Source organism: Notechis scutatus, chromosome 3 (genome assembly GCF_049901735.1).
Source record: "Notechis scutatus isolate UNSWTSFEM ecotype Mainland chromosome 3, rNotScu1.2, whole genome shotgun sequence".
In the NCBI taxonomy this organism is placed as follows: Eukaryota; Metazoa; Chordata; class Lepidosauria; order Squamata; family Elapidae; genus Notechis; species Notechis scutatus.
Genome location: NC_142011.1, coordinates 205831796 through 205854662, shown reverse-complemented (window position 1 = coordinate 205854662; position 22867 = coordinate 205831796). Strand labels below are relative to the sequence as shown.

At 42.7% G+C, this 22867-nt stretch overlaps 2 long non-coding RNA genes across 2 annotated transcripts in view; one reads left to right on the top strand and one right to left on the bottom strand.

The window, feature by feature from the left end:
• LOC148131573 (uncharacterized) overlaps positions 1-22867 on the top strand; it is an 819361-nt gene that overhangs the window by 688716 nt on the left and 107778 nt on the right. The gene's annotated exons all lie outside the window — the stretch shown is intronic.
• Positions 1-22867, bottom strand: part of LOC148131574 (uncharacterized) — a 71482-nt gene that overhangs the window by 38241 nt on the left and 10374 nt on the right. Inside the window, exon 2 of the long non-coding RNA XR_015749070.1 lies at positions 9763-9858. This is a non-coding gene — a long non-coding RNA (uncharacterized LOC148131574). The remainder of the gene's footprint in view (positions 1-9762; positions 9859-22867) is intronic.

Sequence of the window (22867 nt, the reverse complement as noted above, 5' to 3'; positions counted from 1 at the left end):
GCTCTTTCCTTCAAGCAACCCTGCACACGCGCGTGCTGAGCACAGGCTCCTCGGGGACCTCTTCCTCACTGCTGCCGGCCCCCACAATCTCCGAAGGCAGCATTCCACTCCCTGATGGTCCTGGCCCCATCCCTGCATCACACACAGGCCCCTCATCTGAGTCCTTACTCTCTGAGACCTCAGCTGTCTGCACCTGCTGCCGGCGAACCACAACAGTGTGAGTATGGCTAGGTCAAGGGTGTCAAACTCTATTTTATTGAGGGCTGCATCAGAGTTGTGTTTGACCTCAGGGTGTTGGTGTTGGATGGGGGCATAGCTGGGGTAGGTGCGGCCAGATCGATGTCATTCATTTTTGGCTCTGATGGCCTCCTGCAGCCCTCTGCCAGCGAAAACGGAGCTCAGGAGGGCCCTATGCAGCCAGTTGGGTTCTGTTTTCTCTGGCCCAGGGCTGCAGGAGGCTGTCACAGCTGAAAAATGGAGCCTGGGCAGGCCATGTGTGGCCTCCCCAAGCTGCATTTTTGTTGGCAGGAGGGCTGCAGGAGACCATCACAGCTGAAAACGGAGCCTGGGTGGGCTGCACATGGCCCTCCCGAGCTCCATTTTCACTGGCAGAGGCACGGGGTGGGATTCCAAAATCCCAGCAACCGGTTCGCTGCCTTTGCTGTGTGGCCATGGCCTACCAGAACTTCCGGGAGGGCCGTTTTTTTGCCTTCCCAAAAGTCTGGAGGCTTCCCTCGGGCCTCTGGGAGTGCAAAAATGGCCTTTCCTGGGGTCTGAAGTCCCTCCAGAAACTGGAAACAGGCCCGGTTTCTGGTACTTCTGGAAGACCCGTTTTTCCTCCTCCCAGAGCCCCCGCATGGACCCTGCATTGACCTACATCAAAAATGGGCCACATGGAGACTCCTGGGAGGGGAAGGGCAGGGTGAGCAAGGCCACCCGGTTGGTTCAAATACCAGTTCGGTGAACCAGGTGCAGATTTAACACCCAGTTCGCCCGAACCGGTCTGAACCGGTAGAATTCCCCCCCCCACGCTGCAGAGGCACCATGGGCTGGTTCTTTGCTATTTCCAAGGTGACCTACAGGCCAGATTTAAACACCCCATGGGCCAGATGTGGCTTCCGGGCCCTGAGTTTGACACCCTCCCGGGCTAGGCCTTTGAGTTAGTCACTGACTCCTAGTCACTGACTTGACTAGGCTGTACAATTTTTTTTTAACAACATTTCCAGTTTGTACTTGCTGTCTTTTGAGGGCTGAGAGACAATGGCTGGCCTGAGGTCACCCAGCTGGCTAATGCAGGATTACAACTCAGAATCTCCTGGTACCTAAGCTGGTGTCTAAATCTCAAAACTAGCTCTCCAAAAATCTATAGATTCATTCAAAGAACGAACTCCTCCAAGTAAAAACAACAACAAGCACCCAATAATCTGAAATCTGATATAAACCCTAACAGGCACAACATAAAATTTAATTGAGATATCCATCAATTTAAATACACTTTAGTTTATGACCCTGAATATTAATCCCACGTGTTGTAGACTAGAAGTCCTTTTGACAGCATTTCGTACCTCATTTGCTGGCAGAGTTATTAGATTTTAGTCCATGGTCAAAAAAGGTAAATTGTCTCTTAAAGGGCTCCTGTGAAGTGGTGGCATGTGATATTAAAACAATTTGGAAATAATTTTGATATTTTCTTCCATGCTTTCAGCATTTTTCCTCCTGAGTTGTCTTTGGTTAACTTAGTTCTGACTTTGAAATGTTGGGGGGGAAACCCATAACTACATGAGGGCATGATGGGTGTCCCATTGACCAACACTCACATGCAATGATGGCGTTGTGTGTTACATGTGTTGCAAAATAAGTTAAATAACTCCATGTTGAAAGGACATGTCAGAATATTCATGAACTGGCAGAGACGTGGTTAACAAGATCAGCTAAAGGGAGCTGAATTAGAAACAAAGAGAGATTCTAGGTGTGGCTTCTCTCTACTCTCTGCTCTGAAGCTGCTTCTTGTGTTTTGCTTGTGTTACATTGGAAGAATCTACTGTTGGTATTGTACATTTTACTCATATAATTATGTATATAAAGAAGTTAATGAATTCTGCTGAATCAGTCATCTGTGTGTGCTGTCTGGATTTGAATTTCTGCCGCAAAGTCTAACAGGACACTTAACCCAACCTTAATTATTTGCTCAACGTAAAACTAGTTCAATGGACCATAACTTAAACCTGGACTTTTTCTGCTATGGCCACATTTACAGTACTTAAAACATTTTTCTTCCAAGTTCTACAAGGTTTCCCTTTTTTTCCCCAACCTTTTCTCACACTCTCTGATCAAGGAGCATTTTTATTATTTTAATTTTATGTTTTGTTTTATTTAATTTTAATTCCGATTCAAACCTTTATTGTCAGTGCACAACATGTGTACAATGAGATTGGCTGAAGCCTCTCTTAGTGCACCCGACTCCCCAATACAATGCAACTTACAGTGAAAGACAGAAAATCCCTGTTTTGTTTTATTTTATTATTTTATTTTAAATTTATATTTTATTTTATTTTTATATTTTATGACTTAATTTTAATTTCTTTATTTTATTTTATTATTTTATTTTATTAATTGTATACAATGCCATCAAGAAAGTAAAAGAATGAAATGGAAATGGTCACATAGGAAGAAGAACTGATGGTGGCTGGATCAAGGCCGTCGTAGACTGGATCCCGCTTGATCAAAGGCTTCTACAAAAGAGATCTAAAACAAGATGGATCACCAACATCAGCAAGAATTGCGGGTCTCATTGTTAAGAGAAAGCTCAAGACCATAGCAATGGAAATTTGGAGATCAATTGTGGCCAGGTGTGAAGGACTACCTGTATTCCCAGTTGGTTTTCCTTCCCATCTGTTTTTCACTGCAGTGGATACCAATTTGGGAAGCAAAGCAAACCCATTTGCTACCTTCCTTCCTCTAAATCAATTACCACTGAGTAGTAATTAGAGTTGTATGTTTAACTGAGCTTAAATCATCTTTGATCGATGTCCCTGTGACAGCTTGTTATTGTAAATGGTATTTCATTGGTAGCAAAAAATTTTGGAGGGTCCTTTAATTTGCCTTCTTCGGACTATTTTCTTAACCAACTTTATTATCCAAAACCTCTTTGGTGGGGCATAATACGTTGGCGGGGACCATTTTTTTCTCTTTCGCATGAGGAGTTACTACAATTATGTTTTAAGGAGATTGGTTTGGTTTTCCTCAAAAAGTCCTTTCTCGTTTTATCTTGCCAAAGGCGAGAGGGTCTTCTTTAGAAGGTTTGACAAGGGATGAAAATCTGAGCATCACGTAGATCTGGAGAGGGTGGGCAAAAAAGTCACAATGGCAGCCATCTTTGAAAATGCATATTGCATGTTGAGAGCCAGTCTGGCATGTTGGTTAAGGTGCTGGCTGAGAAACCTGGAGATGGTGAGTTCTAGTTCTACCTTAGCCATGAAAGCTGGCTGAGTGACTTTGGGCCAATCACCAGGAGACTGTGAGTTCTAGTCCCACTTTAGGAATGAAAGCTAGATGGATGACCTTTGGCCAGTCACCAGGAGACTGAGTTTAAGTCCCAGCTTAGGCAGAAAGCCAGCCAGATGAATGGGCTAGTCCCTCTCTGTCAGCCATCTCACCTCACAGGGTTGTTGTTGTGTTCCCATCTTGAGTTACCTAAAAATAAATATAAAAATCAAATAAATAAATACATATCGAAAGAGATACAGTTTTGATCATGTTTGCGGCTGCCATTTTGATTTTGTGGAGACCTCTGGAGTAGCATTCTCCAACAGTAGCTTCTTGAAGAACATCTGTTCTTGTTCTTGTTGTACATCAATTTCAATTCATCATTTGTTCCAGTTATCATTTAGGCTCTGTTTAGATGTGATAAAATCCAGAGTGTTTTCTTGGAGGGGTCAAGATAATTTCCCCCATTTATTCTATTTCAACCATGATTTTCCTCATTCTCTGTCAATTCTTTCAGTGCTGGATTAATTGATATTCCTCTTATACCCCCTGCCCTGACTCCTTAATTGCATAGTTTGGTCTAGTGGTGTTGATTTTGTTACCTTTTGGTCAACACTTTTTGATCAACAAAGGCCTGGGATATGATTGCAATTATACTCCTTTTGAATGCGGACCAGGTGATTTTGAAAAGGCAAGGTGGTTTAAAATTGTTTTTAAAAAATGAACTGCAAGGGAAGGTAGCCCACTTTGACTCCAAAGCTAATTGCAAAGATAGTAATTGTGAACTTTCATCTCGGAGGTTGATTGTTTCTTTTCAAAAGTTTAAAGAGATTTCAACCCGAGGCTTTCCAGATGCGCCTAGTGACGATGGATCTTCTCCGATCTTCCCAAATTGCCTTTTCAGGAAAAAAAAAAAGTGGGGGGAATGCTTTTGTGTTTATGAATTCTGAACCATGTTTCTTCTTCCCCTCTGCTCTTCCTCCTGTAATCACTTTAAGGCCCCGGCTTTTGCAAGTGCACTTAGTAGCAATAAAAATAATAAGCCCGTGGTTGCACATGCAAATCGAATTGGCACGGAATTTCAAGCAAATATTTACACAACAGCTGGGCATTTGCGGCGTTCCCCTCCTGGAGTTGCGAGAGTGTGACTTATAATAAGAGCAACCTGTTTGTGCCGATTGAAATTGCGGTGGTTTTTATGGCCTCCCTATCTTAATAAGATAGGCCAATTATGACCCACTTAAAGGAAGGCTTTGTTCTTGGTGCTTGGAGGATCTTTTGTTGGGATTGCGGTTGAGTCTTTTAAGTGTTTCTTGTATAAACTGGGAGGCCGCGATGCCATCTGTGGAGCTGTTTCCCCGCTTAGCAATGAGACAACCAGCGAGGCCTTGCAAAATTCCACTTAATTCCCCCTGAGTTGAATTTCAGTGTCTATACCTAGTACGGCTTTGCTTTTCAGGGAAGTGAATATTTAATGGTTGCAATGGATTATTCACTGGTATCAACTGGAATCTCGGTGGTTTACAAGTGTATACACTTCAGTGCCAATTTTCTTTTCTGAAATCTAAAAGTATACAATTACAGATGAGGAATTCCTTGAGTATCTAGCCTTTTTTGATGTATATAGGATAGGACGAGCCACTAGTGTGTAAACTGAAAGCAAACCCCACTCTCTTCCAGCACTGATGATGTTACTTAATTCGGTAATGAAATGTCTTCAAGAAAACAGTCGAGCTCAGAGAGCACCAATAATTCCACAGACCTCCTCCTCCTCTCTACAATTCCCATTCTCTTCTACCACTAATGATGTTGCTAGTTGGGCCATGAGACATCTTCAAGAAAACAACCATGCTCAGGGAGCACCAATGACCCCCTCAGTCCTCCTCCTCCTCCTCCTCCTCCTCCTCCTCCTCCTCTCCACAATTCCCATACCTTTCTAGCACTGATGATGTTGCCTAGTTGGACCATGAGACATTTGCAAGAAAACAACCAAGCTCAGGGAGCATCATGCATCTTACAAATCTTTGGTTTTAAGCTACACAGTTTTCAGCTTTCTTTGTTACATATTCTTCATTTATCTTTTGCAGGCGTCACAAAAATTAAATTGTTTTTCATTATGCAGACCTTCCGGAGCCTCTACACAGGTCCATCTGCAATTGTTCAGGTCTTTGTTATGTGTCATTTACATAAAAATGAGGATCAGCATGTCTTGTTTTGACTTCTCACATCCCCAAAGTCTATAAATTGGTCTGGCACAAAAGCCCTGAAAGTTTCATCTGAAAAATGGCCAAAACTTAGAAGAGATTAACTGTTCTTGCAAACTAAAACTTAGCTGTGCAAAAATATTTTTTTTTTAAAGGAAGAACTGAAAAAACAAACAAGTGAGATTAAAATATCTTGTATGCATTTGGACCAGGTTCCCATCAAAGATGCAGCTGAAAATGTAATTCAGTTCTGTTCTGCAACAGAAAAATCAATTTTTTTATTGGTTTTCTTTTTTTGATTTTCCTTTTTGCATATTCTATTTTTTATCTTATTGTAGCTTTTCTTATTTTTTCTAATTGCCATCTTTAATAAATAGATATAATAAACAGATATAATTATGCCATCTTTAATAAATAGCACTATCATTCCTCAGGGTATCTTCTTCAACACTATTAACAGACTGATAACCTTGCCCAGTGAAAAAGTGCCCTGGTTATCAATGCAGTTTCACTTATCTTCCAATTAAAAAGTTTCCTCAGCTTCAGGCCCTCTTTCTAACAGTCAACCACTATTGAATTGGGTTCTTCTGTACTTAGTCTCAACTGCAGAATTTTGACATCAAGTATCACAGAACCATAGAATCATGGAATCATAAAACCATTGAGTCATGGTTTAAAAAACATAGAATCGTGGACACATGGAATCACAGAACCATAGAATTATGGAATCATGGAATCATAGAACCATATAAGCATGGAACTATAGAATCATGGAATCAAAACTATAGAATCATGGAATCATGGATTCATAGAATCATGGAATCAAAACCATAGAATCATGGAATCATAGAAACATAGAATCATGGAATCATAGAACTATAGAATCATGGAACTATAGAATCATGGAATCAAACCATAGAATCATGGAACCACGGAACCATCGAATCATGGAATCATAGAACCATCAATTCATGGAATCATAGAATCATAGAATCATGGAACCATGGGATCATAGAACCATAGAATTGTGGAATCAAAACCATAGAATCATGGAATCAAAACCATAAAATCATGGAACCATAAAATCATGGAATCATGGATTCATAGAATCATGGAACAAAAACCATAGAATCATAAAATCATGAAATCATAGAACCATAGAATTATGGAATCATAGAATCATGGTATCAAAACCATAGAATCATGGAATCATAGAACCATCAAATAATAGAATCATAGAACCATCAAATCATGGAATCATAGAACCATATAACTGTGGAATCATAGAACCATCAAATCATGAATCATAGAACCATAGAATCATGGAACCATGGGATCATAGAACCATAGAATTGTGGAATCAAAACCGTAGAATCATGGAATCATGGATTCATAGAATCATGGAATAAAAACCATAGAATCATGGAATAAAAACCATAGAATCATGAAATCATAGAACCATAGAATTATGGAATTATGGAATCATAGAATCATGGAGTCATAAAATCACAGAATCATGGAACCATGGAATCATGGAATCAAAAACATGGAATCATGGAATCATAGAACCATAGAATCATGGAGATAGAATCATGGAATCAAAACCATAGAATCATGGAATCATGGAACCATAGAACTGTGGAATCTTAGAACCATCAAATCATGGAATCATAGAACCATAGAATCATGGAAATATAGAACCGTAGAATCATGGAGTCATAGAAGCACAGAATCATGGAATCGTAGAATCATAGAACATAGAATCATAGGGCTTGAGGGTCTTCTAGCCCAAACCCCTTCCCAAGGTAGTAGTCCTTACACCATCCCAATCAAATGGTTGTTCATTCTTTTTCTTTTTCAAAAAATCCTCAGTGCCCCTTCGCTCAGGCAAAAGGAATGTTGCATTCTCCATTTTCCATGGGTCACAGGTGATCTAGAAGAAACACTGCAAAATTCCTGGTAGATACCTCAAAGACAGACTCTCAAATCCCAACCCTTTGCTTCTTGGGAACAAGGAATCTAGCTCTGCCTCCCTCCAGCTCCACTTTCAAATTTGTATGGCGTGTGCATTCCTTCAAGCATCACATTAAAACACATTCCATTTTCTAGCCCAATGCGGCTGTAACATTCTTCGGCAAGGCAGAATCGATTAACATCCTACAAGGTCTCTCTGCCTCTCAGCCTTTCCCAGGTTACTTATGAACCGGTGGGAGTGAAATCAGAAGGGGAACAAATGAAGATGGATGAAATTTGTACCTTGGCAAATAAGGAGGGCCCACCATCCCACCCTCACAAAAAATAATAATAATAAAATAGGACAAGGAAAGGTCAGCATTAGCTGGGAGAGAGTTTGCATTTGGTGGTTGGAAAAAGTAAAGAAATAGTCATCGTGTCAGAAGCTGTCTCAGTTTTCAAGGAGGCCTTTAACCACCTCATAGACTAAGAGCTTTCAATATCCTTGGAGGTGATTTGTACTTATCACTGATTTGGTTTCATTCCTGCTTTATAATTAATTCAAAGCAGCAAACATATCCTTCTCCCTCCTCCTATTTTCCCCAAGAACAACCCCGTGAAGTGGGTTAGCCTGAGAGACCTGGACAGACCCCAAGTTTCACAGTGGGATTTTATGCCTAAGGCAGAACTAGAACTCGCCATCGCCTAGTGATTTGTCCTAGGTCACCCAGTTAGCTTTCATGCCCAAGATGGACTAGAGCTCATAGTTTACTGATGATTGGCCCAAAGTCATCCAGCAGGCTTTCATGCCTAAGGCAGAACTAGAACTCACTATTGCCTAATGATTGGTCCTAGGTCACCCAGTTAGCTTTCATGCCTAAGTTGGACTTAAGCTCATAGTTTGCTGATGATTGGCTCAAAGTCACCCAGCGGACTTTCACGCCTAAGGCAAGTCTAGAACTCATTATCACCTAATGATTTGTCCTAAGTCAGCATTCATGCCCAAGATGCTCATAGTTTACTGATAATTGGCCCAAAGTCACCGAACTGTGCCTAATGCAGAACTAGAATTCACTATCACCTGGTGGTTGGTCCTAAGTCACATAGTCAGCTTTCATGCCTAAGATGGTCTACAACTCATAAAAGTAAAGATTCCTCTCGCCCATACATGCTAGTTGTTTCCGGCTGTAGGGGGCAGTGCTCATCTCCGAAGAGCCAGCGCTGTCCGAAGACGTCTCCTTGGTCACGTGGTCAGCATGACTAAACACAGAATGTGCACGGAACACTGTTACCTTCCCACCAAAGGAGTCCCTATTTTTCCACTTGCATTTTTACATGCTTTCGAACTGCTAGGTAGGCAGAAGCTGGGACAAGTAACGGGAGCTCACTCCATTACGCAGCACTAGGGATTCAAACTGCCGACCTTTCTGATCAACAAGCTCAGCATCTCAGCCACTGAGCTACCATGTCCCTTTACTAGAACTCATAGTTTATTCATAGTATAATTGGCCCAAAGTCACCCAACTGTCTTTCTTGCCTAAGGCAAAATTAGAACTCACTGTCACCTGGTAATTGTTCCTAGGTCACACAGTTAGCTTTCATGCCCAAGATGGACTAGAACTCATAGTTTACTGATGATTAATCCAAAGTAACTCAGTCATCTTTCATGCCTAAGGCAGGACTAGAATTCACTATCATCTAGTGAATGGTCCTAAATCCCCCAGTCACCTTTCATGCCTAAGGTGGACTAGAGCTTGGAGTTTCCAGGCAATTGGTCCAAAGTCACCCTGTCATATTGCATGCCTAACGCAGGTCTAGAACTCTCAAGCTCCTAGCAGTTGTCCCAAAGTTACCCAGCCAGCTTTCATGCCTATGATGGGTCTAGAACTCACCGTCTCCTGTTTCCTAGCTTGGGGCCTTCACCACTAGACCAAACCTCCTCTCTAGATGCAATGAAATGATGGTCTGTTCCTTCTTTAACTGCAGCAATCTTTCTTTTTCCAATCCAGGGGTTTTGGGCCAAAGGATACAGATCTTGCATATTGGTTGGGTGGTTGTAACAAGCCCATATTAAATTAAGCATCCAGTCATTGCATTTTTGCTGGGCAATTACACCTACCTTGTATAATCTAATGAGCTGTTACTTTGCCCTAATGTAACATTTCAAGGAGCCCGTTTCATCTCTTTTCCCCATGCCCGCCTTCTTCACAGCTTGCTGCACAGGAGAGATAATCGATTTGTTAAACTAAATCCCAATGATACACACCCTGTCTTTGGTTTTTGTCTTGGAGTCCTTTAAAATATATATATATATATATATACATTTCCTCTTCCTTGGAATCGTTTTGTCTTTAAGAAAGGAGAAGCGAGAAGCTAGTTTTTTGGGTGATGAAATGCAAGGCAACATCGTGGAAAGGTCAGCTCGGCCATCTATTCGCAAGAGATAACCTGGCAATACTAATGAATTATTTTCATTGCAAAACAGGGGAGATAGAGAGGGTGTGTGTGCTGCCTTTCTTAGAGTATAAAGGTACCCAGGATTTATATGCATGCTGAATTTGAGACTCCAATCTTGAGAGCAGGAGGTGTCTCGTGTTCCTTCTGAGACAGTACAGAAGAAAAGACATTCTAAGATCAGTTGATTGCACCAATAAAGGAAAATAAAGGGTCGTTGTATAAAACTTTAGAATTGGATAGTTGGTGCTGGGTTGCTGAGTTGGGACCCTGGTTAACTTGCAACTTCAAGGGCTGGCTTCAATATTTGGCTTCCTTTGTGCTCTCTGAAGTTGGTTGTTTTCTTCCAGATGTTTCATGACCCAACTAGGTAACATCATCAGGGCTAGAAGAGAGCAGGGTTTGTGAAGAGGAGGAGGAGGAGGAGGAGGAGGAGGAGGAGGAGGAGGAGGAGGAGGAGGAGGAGGAGGAGGAGGAGGAGGAGAGGGAGGAGGAGGAGGAGATGATGACCATAGAGTCTTTGGTATTCTCTGAGCTTGGTTGCTTTCCTGTAGACATTTCATAACACAAATAGGTAACATCATCAATGCTAGACGAGAGTGGGACAAAGATGAAGGGGTCGAACTATTCTCCAAAGCACCTGAAGGCAGGACAAGAAGTAATGGGTGGAAACTAATCAAGGAGAGAAGCAACTTAGAACTAAGGAGAAATTTCCTGACAGGGAGAACAACTAATCAGTGGGATAACTTGCCTTCAGAAATTCTGGGTGTTCCATCACTGAAGGTTTTTAAGAAGAGATTGGACAACCACTTGTCTGAAATGTTATAAGGTCTGCTGCTTGAGCAAGGGAGTGGACTAGAACAGTGGTCGCCAACCAGTGGGCCAGGGATCACTGGTGGTCCATGAGAAAATATTGGTGGTCCGCGGAGAAATGCCACCCCCAAAGCACCCCCCAAAGCAATTAATCCAGGCCGCATGGGAACACAAGGCTTGTGTCGCTTGCATTGTGAACAACACGAGGTAGTGAGGGGAGGGGGGAAGGGCAGAGGGGGGAAACTCACCCCACGTGCCTCGCCTGGCCACTGGGCTGCTTCTTTCTACTTCCTTCTTTTTCTGCTTTTGGCTGCATGCAAGGAAAGCAGCAGAAATCTTTCTTTCTCTCCCCCAAACTCTGCCAGAAATGAATCTTTGGGACTCTGCAAGACCTCCTTCTCCAAGAGGCTGCGCCAGCATGACAAGTCTTACAAAGACTCATTTCTGGTGGAGTTTGGGGAGAGAAAGAAAGACGTCTGCTGCTTCTGCTGCTTTCCTTGCATGAAGCCAAAAGTCTCTCTCCCGCCCCCCCCGAGAATGGAGCTGGAGACGGTATCCTGCGATCCCAAATAAAGAATGATCGATTGGTAGGAAACCGGGGTGGGGAATTTCCCTACAGACATTTTTGGGATTTTCCCAGGGTCTCTGGTCTGCTGGATTTAAAATTATGAGTTTGGTGGTCCCTGAGGTCCAAAAGGTTGGCGACCCCTGCACTAGAAGACCTTAGTTTCTCTTAACCACAAGGAAGCAAGCTCAACCATTCATCCCAAAGGTGTTTCAAAATAAGATAGAAAAGCAGAAACCCATTTTACAGGGGAAGAAAACCTGGACAACAGGACTCAAACCGGTTTTATCTGACAGGCCTATAGACAACATGAGAAATACTAAGCAAATCCTTCCCGCTGAACAAAATCCCCCAAATGCCACCATTGCTGTCTCATTCTTGAGGCTTTCAGCAGAAACATTCCAACCGTTGACCTTTCCCGTTGCATACAAATGAAGTTGCATATGCATAAGCAGAAAAAAGTTTAATTAAATTCTCTAGCACGCTAAGTTCGTGTCAAAATCCCCAGGAAGTCCACTGCCTTGGGGCAAGAAAGGATGGGTGAAACCCACCCAGACGGCAATAGTTAAAAGCCAATTAACCGGGCCCATTAGTTGTCCATTATCTGCCTGGAGTGGTAGATATAAAATATATTAATTGTGATAGGCCCTGCTGTTCATTGCTAAATAAATGCATAAATATTTCTTGGTCTATTCATGGTGGTTTGAACTTGTCATTTGTGCATTGCATTTGCAAGAGTCTTCCCTGACATCTGGCAAATAAGGAGCTGGGGTGACTGAGTGAATGACTGAAACAATGAATGAATGAATGGAATGAATGAGTGAGTGAGTGAATGACTAAGCAAGTGAGTGAGTGAGTGAGTGAATGGATGTATGAATGAACAAACGAATGAACGAACAAACGAACAAACGAAGAATGAACGAACGAACGAATGACACAATTTCTTGTCTCCTGTAAGCAGGGCCTTTTAAAGGATAACAAAGAAAGGAAGATCAGGGTTGAGATAACTTCTGAGCATCCTCCCACCCTCCCTCCCTCTTTTTTTCTTTTTAATTTTTCTTCTTTTTACTTCCCTCCCTCCTTTCCTTCCTTCCTATCTTCCTCCCTCCCTCCTTCTTTCTTTTTCATTTTTCTTCTTCCTCCCTCTCTCTCTCTTCCTATCTTCCTTCCTTTGTCCCACCCTCTCCCTCTCTCCCTTTCTTCCCTTCTTCCTCCCTCCCTCTCTCCTTCCTTCCTTCCTTCCTTCCTTCCTTCCTTCCTTCCTTCCTTCCTTCCTTCCTTCCTTCCTTCCTTCCTTCCTTCCTTCCTTCCTTCCTTCCTTCCTTCCTTCCTGGGCTAACATAAAGGAGAGGAGAAACCCCTCCATAAAGAAACTTGGTGTGGCACAAAAGGAATCAATTCTTTATAAGCTCAGAAGACAATGACTAATGTTCATCAAATGCAGCATGTTGTTAATGGAGCTCTCAGATCAACTTCTGAATCAAAGCCATGATGGAATTAAAAATGGGGTCTGGAGTGACCCCATATCATTTAGAAATGTACAGATTTCCCACCCTCTGTCCCACCCAGCCACCTTTCATGGGCGCTCAATTTGCTCAGCGATTTCTCCGCTCAAGTTGGAACTCAACATTTTAATTATAGTTCAAAGAACAGTGGATAATTATTAACACTCTCTCTCAACCAGATATTTCTGCATTTTACGGTCTTAATAAAAAGCTAATTAATTTTTCCAAACCATTGAAATCTTCTTTTATTTTTTTTCCTCCTTCCCAACTTGCTGATTTCCTATTTGACATTCTGGATTAATTAGATAAGAAGGGAAATTGAGGGGCCTTAATTGCCTCAGATAAAGAAGGGGATTTAATTCCTCACAAAAATGTGGTTATGGACGATCAGTGGTGCCGGCTTAAAAAGGAACTTTAAATGGAGCAACATTCCGCCTGTGACAATGGATTCAGCAGAACGGAAAAACCAGAATCACCTTCCTCCACTATCTCCAGATAAGGATACTTCATTAAACAATATGCAGAGATAATTTGTGATTTCACAAGGAAATTGCCCACTTGAACCTGGAATGAAGGAGAAACATCTTAACAGTGAGGACAATTAACCAGTGGAACAGCTTGCCTTCAGAAATCATGGGCTCTCCATCACTGGAAGTTTTTAAGAAGAGACTACACAGTCATTTGTCTGAAATAGTATACGTTCTCCTGCTTGAGCAGGGGGCTGGACTAGAAGACCTCCAAGGTCCCTTCCAGCTCTATTCTATTCTATTCTATTCTATTCTATTCTATTCTATTCTATCCTATCCTATCCTATCCTATCCTATCCTATCCTATCCTATCCTATCCCATCCCATTCCATTCCATTCCCTTCCCTTCCCTTCCATTCCATTCCATTCTCCCTTCCCTCTATTCTATTCTATTCTATTCTATTCTATTCTATTCTATTCTATTCTATTCTATTCTATTCTATTCCATTCCATTCCATTCCATTCCATTCCATTCCATTCCATTCCAATGAGGGGAATACACAAGTATGCTGTCCCTTGAAGAATATTGATGCGTTTGAAATTTGGCATTGGAGAAGACTCCAAGAAAACAAACCCATGGATCTCTATGGAGATTCCCAGTCATTCAGGCCATGGTTGTCCTAAAAGTGCTTTTTCCAAAGGGACCTGGGCTTTGTTTTTTTCCTTGAAGAAATTTCGCTTCTCATCCAAGAAGTTTCTTCAGTTCTGGGTCAGCTTTTCAGTTCAGTTCTTCTTCCAAAACTGAACCGAATAAAGAATTCTATTCTATTCTTTGTTGGTCAATTATGACCGGACACACAAGGAATTTGTCTCTGGTGCATAAGCTCTCAGGGTACATACAAGCAATAAGTAATCAATCGTGATTTTTAGAAGAACTCAGACAAGTATTTGCCCAGAATATCATAGGATCTCCTGCTTGAGCAGGAGGTTGGACTAGAAGACCTCTGAGGTGCCTTCCAACTCTGTTATTTCTTGTATTCTGTACAAATATCAGTTCATAGATGTGGTTTGCTCTACTGCTGATTTTGTACCTAATTCGTGGAAGGTTTTAAATGGCTTTGTCTCTTCTGCAAGACCCTTACCAAATTGTGCAATTTTCACCCACTCTTACGAAACGTGTTAAATATTTGCTTGACATTTCTGCAAGCCTGCTAACTTCAATCTTCTTAACTGGTTTCAAACGAAACTGCTAGGCAAATGTGCCAATAAGTATGAAATACAGGGAGTCCAACAGTCTTAACACTTGGTACAAGAATAGAGAGGGGGCAGGTGTCAAAGGAATTGTAATGGCAACTTATTGGCCTATGCCTTCCCAATTAAAACTGCTTTTTATGTCATTGATTCGAACATAAAACCTTTAAAGAATGTCAACACTCTTTTGTCTCTAGTTAACGCAGCATAATCAAACTGTTCAGAATAGAGCTGGGAGGGACCTTGGTGGTCTTCTAGCCCAACCCAAACCCCCCACTGAAGCAGGAGACCTTACACCATTTTGGACAAGTAGCTGTCAACTCTCTTCTTAAAAACTTCTAATGATGAAGCACCCACAACTTCTGAAGTCAAAGCTGTTCCAGAGGTTAATTGTTCTCCCTGTCAAGAAGTTTCTCCATAATTCCAGGTTGCTTTTCTCCTTGATTAGTTTCCATCTGTTGTTCCTTGTCCTGCCTTCTGGTGCTTTGGAGAATAGCTTGACTCCCTCTTGTTTGTGGCAGCCCCTCAAATCCTGGAAGACTGCTATCATGTCTCCCTAGCCCTTCTTTTCTCCAGACTAGCCAAACCCAAATCCTGCAACCATTTTTCATATGTTTTAGTTTCAAAAGAAAAGGAGAGGCAGGAGGAGGAGGAGGAGGAGGAGGAGGAGGAGGAGGAGGAGGAGGAGGAGGAGGAGGAGGAGGAGGAGGAGGAAGAGGAAGGCCTGTGGGATCCTTGGTGTTTTCTGAAGTTGGTTGTTTTCTTGCAAATGTTTCATTATCAGACTAGGTAACATCATCAGTGCTGGAAGGAAATGGGGTTGAGGAGGAGGAGGAGGAGGAGGAGGAGGAGGAGGAGGAGGAGGAGGAGGAGGAGGAGGAGGAGGAGGAGGAGGAGGAGGAGGAAGGCCTGTGGGATCCTTGGTGTTTTCTGAAGTTGGTTGTTTTCTTTGCAGATGTTTCGTTTTCAGACTAGGTAACATCATCAGTGCTGGAAGGAAATGGGGTTGAGGAGGAGGAGGAGGAGGAGGAGGAGGAGGAGGAGGAGGAGGAGGAGGAGGAGGAGGAGGAGGAAGAGGAAGTGGTACCGTAGGGTCATTGGTGCTCTCTGAGGATGGTTGTTTTCTTGCAGATGTTTCATTGTCAAACTAGGTAACATCATCAACACAGCACAGTGCACTGTTGATGCTACCTAGTTTGGTAATGAAATGTCCACAAGAAAACAACCAAGCTGAAAGAGCACCAAGGACTACTCAGAGATGACTCTGTGGGCCCTGCTTGTACCTGTCTCACACTGACAGCTTCTGTCCAATTTATTGTCAATGACCACCTGTGATCCTTCTCTAATGTACTCTTCCCAAACTTTGAATCCTATGTCTTTTATGAACAGCCTATATTTTTCCCCTAACTGTAAAATCTTACATTTGTTGCATTGGAAGAATCTCCACCAAGTATTCCAATTGATCAAGATTAGATTAAAATCAGTATTCTTTTTTTTTTTTTTTTTTTTAGCCAGAGGGAGGTGGGTGTCTTGTTTTTGAATCACCAGGCTAGAAAGTGGGAGACCGTGAGCTCTGGTTCTGCCTTAAGCATGAAAGCCAGCTGGGTGACTTTGGGCCTATCACCAGGAGATGGTGAGTTCTAGTCCTGCCTCAGGCATGAAAGTCATCTGAGTGTCTTTGGGACAATCACCAGGAGACAGTGAGTTCTAGTCCTATCTTAGGCATGAAAGTCGGTTGGTCGACTTTCGGCCAGGCCCTCTCTCTCAGCCCAACCCACCTCACAGAAGAAGATAGGAGAAGGAAAGTGTGTTGGATATGTTAATCGCCTTGACTTATTTGCAAAAACAGTCAAGACAGGATACAAATAAATAAACCCTGGGTATTGGTACTATCAATCTTCCCTGTAGCTTTCTGCCCTCTGGATGGATGTAAGGCCATTGATGTTGGCTATATGAGCAGCCAGTTGTGGAGCCATTATACTGGATTGTTATCCAAATTGCCCTTTAACAGCTTATCAGTGAGAATGCCAGGTGGCACCATGTCAAGAGCTTGGCTGAAATCAACATAGATTTACTCTGTTGATTTAAGAGAGTTACCTTATCAAAGAGCAGGGAGAGGATTATAAGGCTGTCCATCCATTAAGATTTCTTCATTTGGTATTGGCATTGAGCCTACTGCCTCCCTTATCTTCCTCTTGCTATTGACATATTTGAAGAAAATATTTGTCCTGGATTTTTTTTCCTTGCTCTCAACTCATCTTCCAGGTAGTTCTCAACACATGACCACAACTTTCTGACCCAAAATTTCTGTTGCTGAGCCAGGCAGTGGTTAAGTGAGTTTTTCCCCTTTGGCAACCTTTCTCACCACAGGTGTTAAGTGAATCACTGTAGGTATTAAGTTAGTAACATGGTTGTTAAATGAATCTGGTTTCCCCATTGACTTTGTTTGGTAGAGGTAAGAAATGGTGATGATATGACCCTGGGACACTGCAACTGTCATAAACACAAGTCAGTTTCCAAGCATCTGAATTTTGATCAGATGACCAGCTTGGGAGATAGATAGATAGATAGATAGATAGATAGATAGATAGATAGATAGATAGATAGATAGATAGATAGATAGATAGATAGATAGAGATAGATAGATAGAGATAGATAGATAGATAGATAGATAGATAGATAGATAGATAGATAGATAGATAGATAGATAGATAGATAGATAGATAGAATTCTTTATTGGCCAAGTGTGATTGGATACACAAGGAATTTGTCTTGGTGCAAATGCTCTCAGTGTACATAAAAGAAAAAGATACATTCGTCAAGAGTCAAGAATCATCAGGTACAACACTTAATGGTAGTCATAGGGTACAATAAGCAATCAATCATACTAGGAAACAGTCAATATAAATCATAAGGATACAAGCAACAAAGTTACAGTCCTACATTCACAAGTGGGAGGGGATGGGTGATAAGGAGTGATGAGAAGATTAATAGTAATAGTAGTGCTGACTTTGTAAATAGTTGGACAGTGTGGAGGGAATTATTGGTCTAGCAGAGTGATGGCATTAGGGAAAAAATTGTCCTTGTATCAGGTTGCTCTGGTATGCAGTGCTCTATAGTGACGTTTTGAGGATAGGAGTTGAAACAGTTTATGCCTGGGATGTGAGGATATAAGGGGCTATAAATACCATCAAATCCTAAATGAATGAGTAAAATAGAACTAGATTGGTCTCGTGGCTAGAAACCAGGAGACTGTGAATTCTAGTCCCTCCATAAAAGCTAGCTGGGTGACTTTGGGCCAATCACCAGGAAACTAAATGCTGAAACTTAATTTTTTAACAACCAGTTCTCTGGTTCGGTAGACGTGGCCAGTTGGTCATGTGACTGGGTGGGTAATGTCACTCATCATGCCTAGCCCCGCCTCCTAGCCACTCACCTCAAAGGCAGTGGTAGGATTCAGCAAGTTGGGGCTAATCCCACCACTGGCTGGCCCCACCCCTGCTTGCTTTTTGGCCTGTTTTTTGACCAATTTCAGGGCATTTTGGGGACTTTTTCAGGCCATTTTCTGGGCCATTTTTAGCCTAAAATATGACCCCCCAAAACGATCTAAAATGGCCCAAAATGGCCCAAAAAGGGGGCAGGACCAGCCTGTGGTGGGATTTGCTGGTTCGCCGAACTGTGCAGAATCTTAACTACCGGTTTGCCTGAACCGGTGAGAATCAGCACCGCCTCTGAGGAGACTGTGAGTTCTAGTCCCATCTTAGGCATGAAAGCCAGTTGGGTGATTTTGGGCCAGTCACTCTCTCTCAGCCCAACCCATCACACAAGGTGGTTGTTGTGGAGAAAATGGGAGTCGGAAAGAGTATAATATATGTTCGCTGCCTAGTCTATAAAAGGTAATAACAGTAAGTTATTAATCAATCAATAAAAATTCTGGTATCACCTGTAGTGATATCAACCTGATATGGAAAAAAAAATATTGTAGTAAAATGCAACTGTTGGTCAAAACACAGACAACTGTCCTCGACCTATCTGAAGAATAAATCATAGTTAACGGTCAACACTGTGTAAAGAAGCAATCCTGCCCACAGCCATTAAGGCTGTCTTGTAAAAGCACATAGTTGTGAGACTTCTTTATTTCAAGTTGAATGGTCTGTTGAGCAAACTTTCCTTTGACTTGACCCATTTCTCTTGAAAGTATGTTCTGACCTTGGAAGGTTTTGCTGCAGAATCTGTTTTGTGTTTACTGCAGAATCTATTGTCCAAAGCACCTGAAGGCAGGACAAGAAGCAATGGATGGAAACTGATCAAGGCGAGAACCATTCTGGAGAATTTTCTTGACAGTTAGAACAATTAATCGGTGGAATGTGTTGTCTCCAGAAGTTGTGGGTGTTCCAACACTGGAAGTTTTAGGAAGAGATTGGACAACGCTTTGTCCAGAATCCCAAAGGTGCTTTTTGAGAAGGCAACTGGACATCCTTTGTTTTTCCTTTTCATTTCGCTTCTCATCCAAGAAGCTTCTTCAGCTCTGACTAGATAGCAGGGAATGGAAGGATTGATACTCCTTGCAGACAGCTGTTCATTTGCATCATTTTAGAGAGTCATTGAGGCCACTTGGAGGTTTATCTGTGTCCTCAGGATCAGCTGAGTAGTGCTCCTGGTTCCTGCAGTCTGTAATTTTTCTCTGGAAATCCATTCCTCCTAACCAGGAGTGCTACTCAGGTGACCCTGAGGACACGGATAAACCTTGGAAGGATGCAAATCACCAGCTGTCTGCAAGGAGTATAAATCCTTCCATTCCCCACTATCCCGTCAGAGCTGAAGAAGCTTCTTGGATGAGAAGTGAAACATCTTCAAAGAAAAAAACCAAAAAGGTCCTCTTGAAAAAAAGCACCTTTGGGACAGCCAGGACCTGGATGACTGAGAATCTCTACAGACATTTATCCAGGTCTCCTGCTTGAGTAGCAATTGGACTAGATGACCTCCAAGGTTCCTTCCAACCCTGCTATTCCGTAGAAACCTGGACTTTATTTTCTCATCCTAGTCACAGACAGGAAATGAGGGTGATAAAATAGTGGTTAGGGGATGGAAGAAAGCTTTCTGAATGTCACATGCCAAGATTTAAATAAGGGGAGTTATTGCTGTATCATTACACTTTATGGTATAATTTCAGAACCATCTAATTGTTAGGCAGGGTGGAATGCAAATCCATCTTTCTGGAGACCTTTTATTTAATTTATGCACAAAATAATTGGAGCCAAATAGCAAAACATACATTATATAAGTGATAGCGTTGATCTGGAGGGCCGTGGCGCTAAAGTTTTCCATAACATTCTTTTTAATGAAGTTAGCTAACAGTTAAATCTATTTTGCTTCTTGCCGAGGGATGAACAGATAAGAGATGGCATAATCCGCAATTGGATAACAGGCAGGGCATAAGGAAGAGAAGAGAAGAGAAAAGAAGAGAAGAGAAGAGAAGGGAAGGAAGGAAGGAAGGGAAGGAAGGAAGGGAAGGAAGAGAAGAGAAGAGAAGAAAGAGAAGAGAAGAGAAGAGAAGGAAGGGAAGGGAAGGAAGAGAAGAGAAGAGAAGAGAAGAGAAGAGAAAAGAAGGAAGGGAAGGGAAGGGAAGGGAGAGAGAAGAGAAGAGAAGAGAAGAGAAGAGAAGAGAAGAGAAGGAAGGGAAGGAAGGAAGGAAGGAAGAGAAGAGAAGAGAAGAGAAGAGAAGAGAAAGAAGGGGAAGGAAGGAAGGAAGGAAGAGAAGAGAAGAGAAGAGAAGAGAAGAGAAGAGAAGGAAGGAAGGAAGGAAGGGAAGGAAGGAAGAGAAGAGAAGAGAAGAGAAGAGAAGAGACCCTCCCTAATTTCTCAGGGATAAAGAAGACGGGGAGAACTGGATTTTCAGACTTGGAAGATTCTGTTAGTATAGCCTTGCAAGAAAGTAGTCACTTGTATGTAAGTCTTATAAATGTTGAAAGGAAAATATCCAGGTCTAGTTCCAAGCCAGGAAAAAGGCACTGGAGATAAAATGGAGTCTTGGAGGCTGATTGGAAAGAAAGATTTCTTTTATCAACGAAGTAGAACCACCAACCACATGTGATTCTGGGCAGTTGCTCTTTTTCAAGCATCTAGAACAGGGGTGTCAAACTCAAGGCCTGGGGGCCAGATCTGGCCTGCGGGGTGTTTAAATTTGGCCTGTGGGGCTTCCCCGGAAACAGCGAAGAACCGGCCCCTGGTGCCACAGAGGTGGTATTCAGCAGGTTCTGACCAGTTCTGCAGAACTGGTAGCGGAAATTTTGAGTAGTTCGGAGAACTGGCAAATACCGCCTCTGACTGGCCCCGCCCCCATCTATTCTCTGCCTCCGAAGTCCCAGCTGATTGGCTGGGTCTTTTTTTGGTGCCCTGCACAGGAGAACGGAGCTGGAAAGCAGGTTAGTGGGGTGGGGAGAGAATGGGGATTGTGCAGTAACCTTCCTCTGCCGCAACCACCAAGCCACGCCCACAGAACTGGTAGCAAACAATTTTTAATCCCACCACTGCTCTGCCAGTGAAAAGCCGGGAGCGCTGGATCCTCCCAAGCTCTGTTTTTGCTGGCAAGGGTTCAGGGCCAAAAATGGAGCTTGGGAACCCTTTTCGCTGGCAGCGTGCTCGGGCTGCCACAGGCACCCCCAACATGAGTTATGTCAAGCTGGTTATGCCCACCCTGGCCACACACACACACCCGAGGTCAAACACAACCTCACATTGATGCGTCCCTCAATGATAATCGAGTTTGACACCCCTGATCTACAACATAGAATAAAAGGGTTGGAAAGGACCTTGAAGATCTCCTTGTATAGGGTTTCCTGCTTGAGCAAGGGGTTGGACTAGAAGACCTCCAAGGTCCCTTACAACGCTCTTTATGGAGATTTTCAGTCATGGTTGTCCCAAAGGTGTTTTATTTTTCAAGAGGCAACTGGACATCATGGTTTTTCTCCGAAGAGCTGAAGAAGCTTCTTGGACGAGAAACGAAACGTCTTCAAAGAAAAACCAGAAAGTCCAGTAGCCTCTTGGAAAAAAATAACTTTTGAGATAACCATCTTCTACTTTCTCCTAGGACAATGGTAGCTAACCTTTTTGGGCTTCTGTGCTGAAAATTGCATGCATGCTCATGCTTGCATGCTCGCATGCCAGCACCCAGAAGGCAATACGCACAGCAACCCCTCCCCCTGCTCATGCACGCACGACCCCCCCCCCCTGCTGCCCCCTTACCTGCACTACACCTCCCAGCTGATTTTTGGCCCGTTTGAGACCTTTTTGGGCCTCCCAGAGGCTCGAGGGAAGCTTCTTCAGACTTTGGAGGCCGAAAAATGGGCCCGTTTCGTCACTTCTGGTATTTCTGGAAATACAGGAAGTGATGAAACGGGCCTGTTTTTTGGCCTCGGAAGGCTGCAGAGGCTTCCCTCGAGCCTCTGGGAGGCCAAAAAAGGCCTCAAACGGGCCAAAAATCAGCTGGGAGGTATAGTGCATGCGTGGTGAGGTAAGTTTGGCCGGGGCTTGCCTGCCCGCACAAATGGCTCTGCGTGCCACCTGTGGCACTCATGCCATAGGTTCGCCATCGCCGACCTAGGACTAAGCAGAAAAAAAAAACTGTTATCTTCCACAGTGCTCTTTCTGTGCAAAAGAACATTTTTAAAAACCTCGATTGCATTTATGTATCTGATTCTTTGTTAAATGCTTTATTTCTGAGTTTATCTTTTCCATCATTTTCTATCTTCCCTTCAAGGTTAAAAAAAAAAAAAAATTCCCAAGGTAGCTTACAAGAGGTATCGGAAGCATAAATCAGTAAAACCGTGATGTTAAAACGAAAGCAATCAGACTAAAGTGCATTCCCCCCCACCCCACCTCATGTCCTGTTTCTGAGAATGGCTCACCAAATGCTCCTGGGAAACCCAGTTCTGCAAACAAGTGTACAAATCCTCTTTTGCCAACATTGTTTGTTGTCTAAACCCCAAGACCCAGAAGCATAATTCTTCTAATAGTGGAAAAATTAATTTGCTTTGTTGTGATAAAGTTCAATACCTCATGTTTTCATTGCGTTATGAATAGCAAGTGCTTTCTCTTGGAAACCTGCTTATATGCTCACAGAATAACAGAGTTGGAAGGGACCTTGGAGGTCTTCTAGTCCAACCTGCT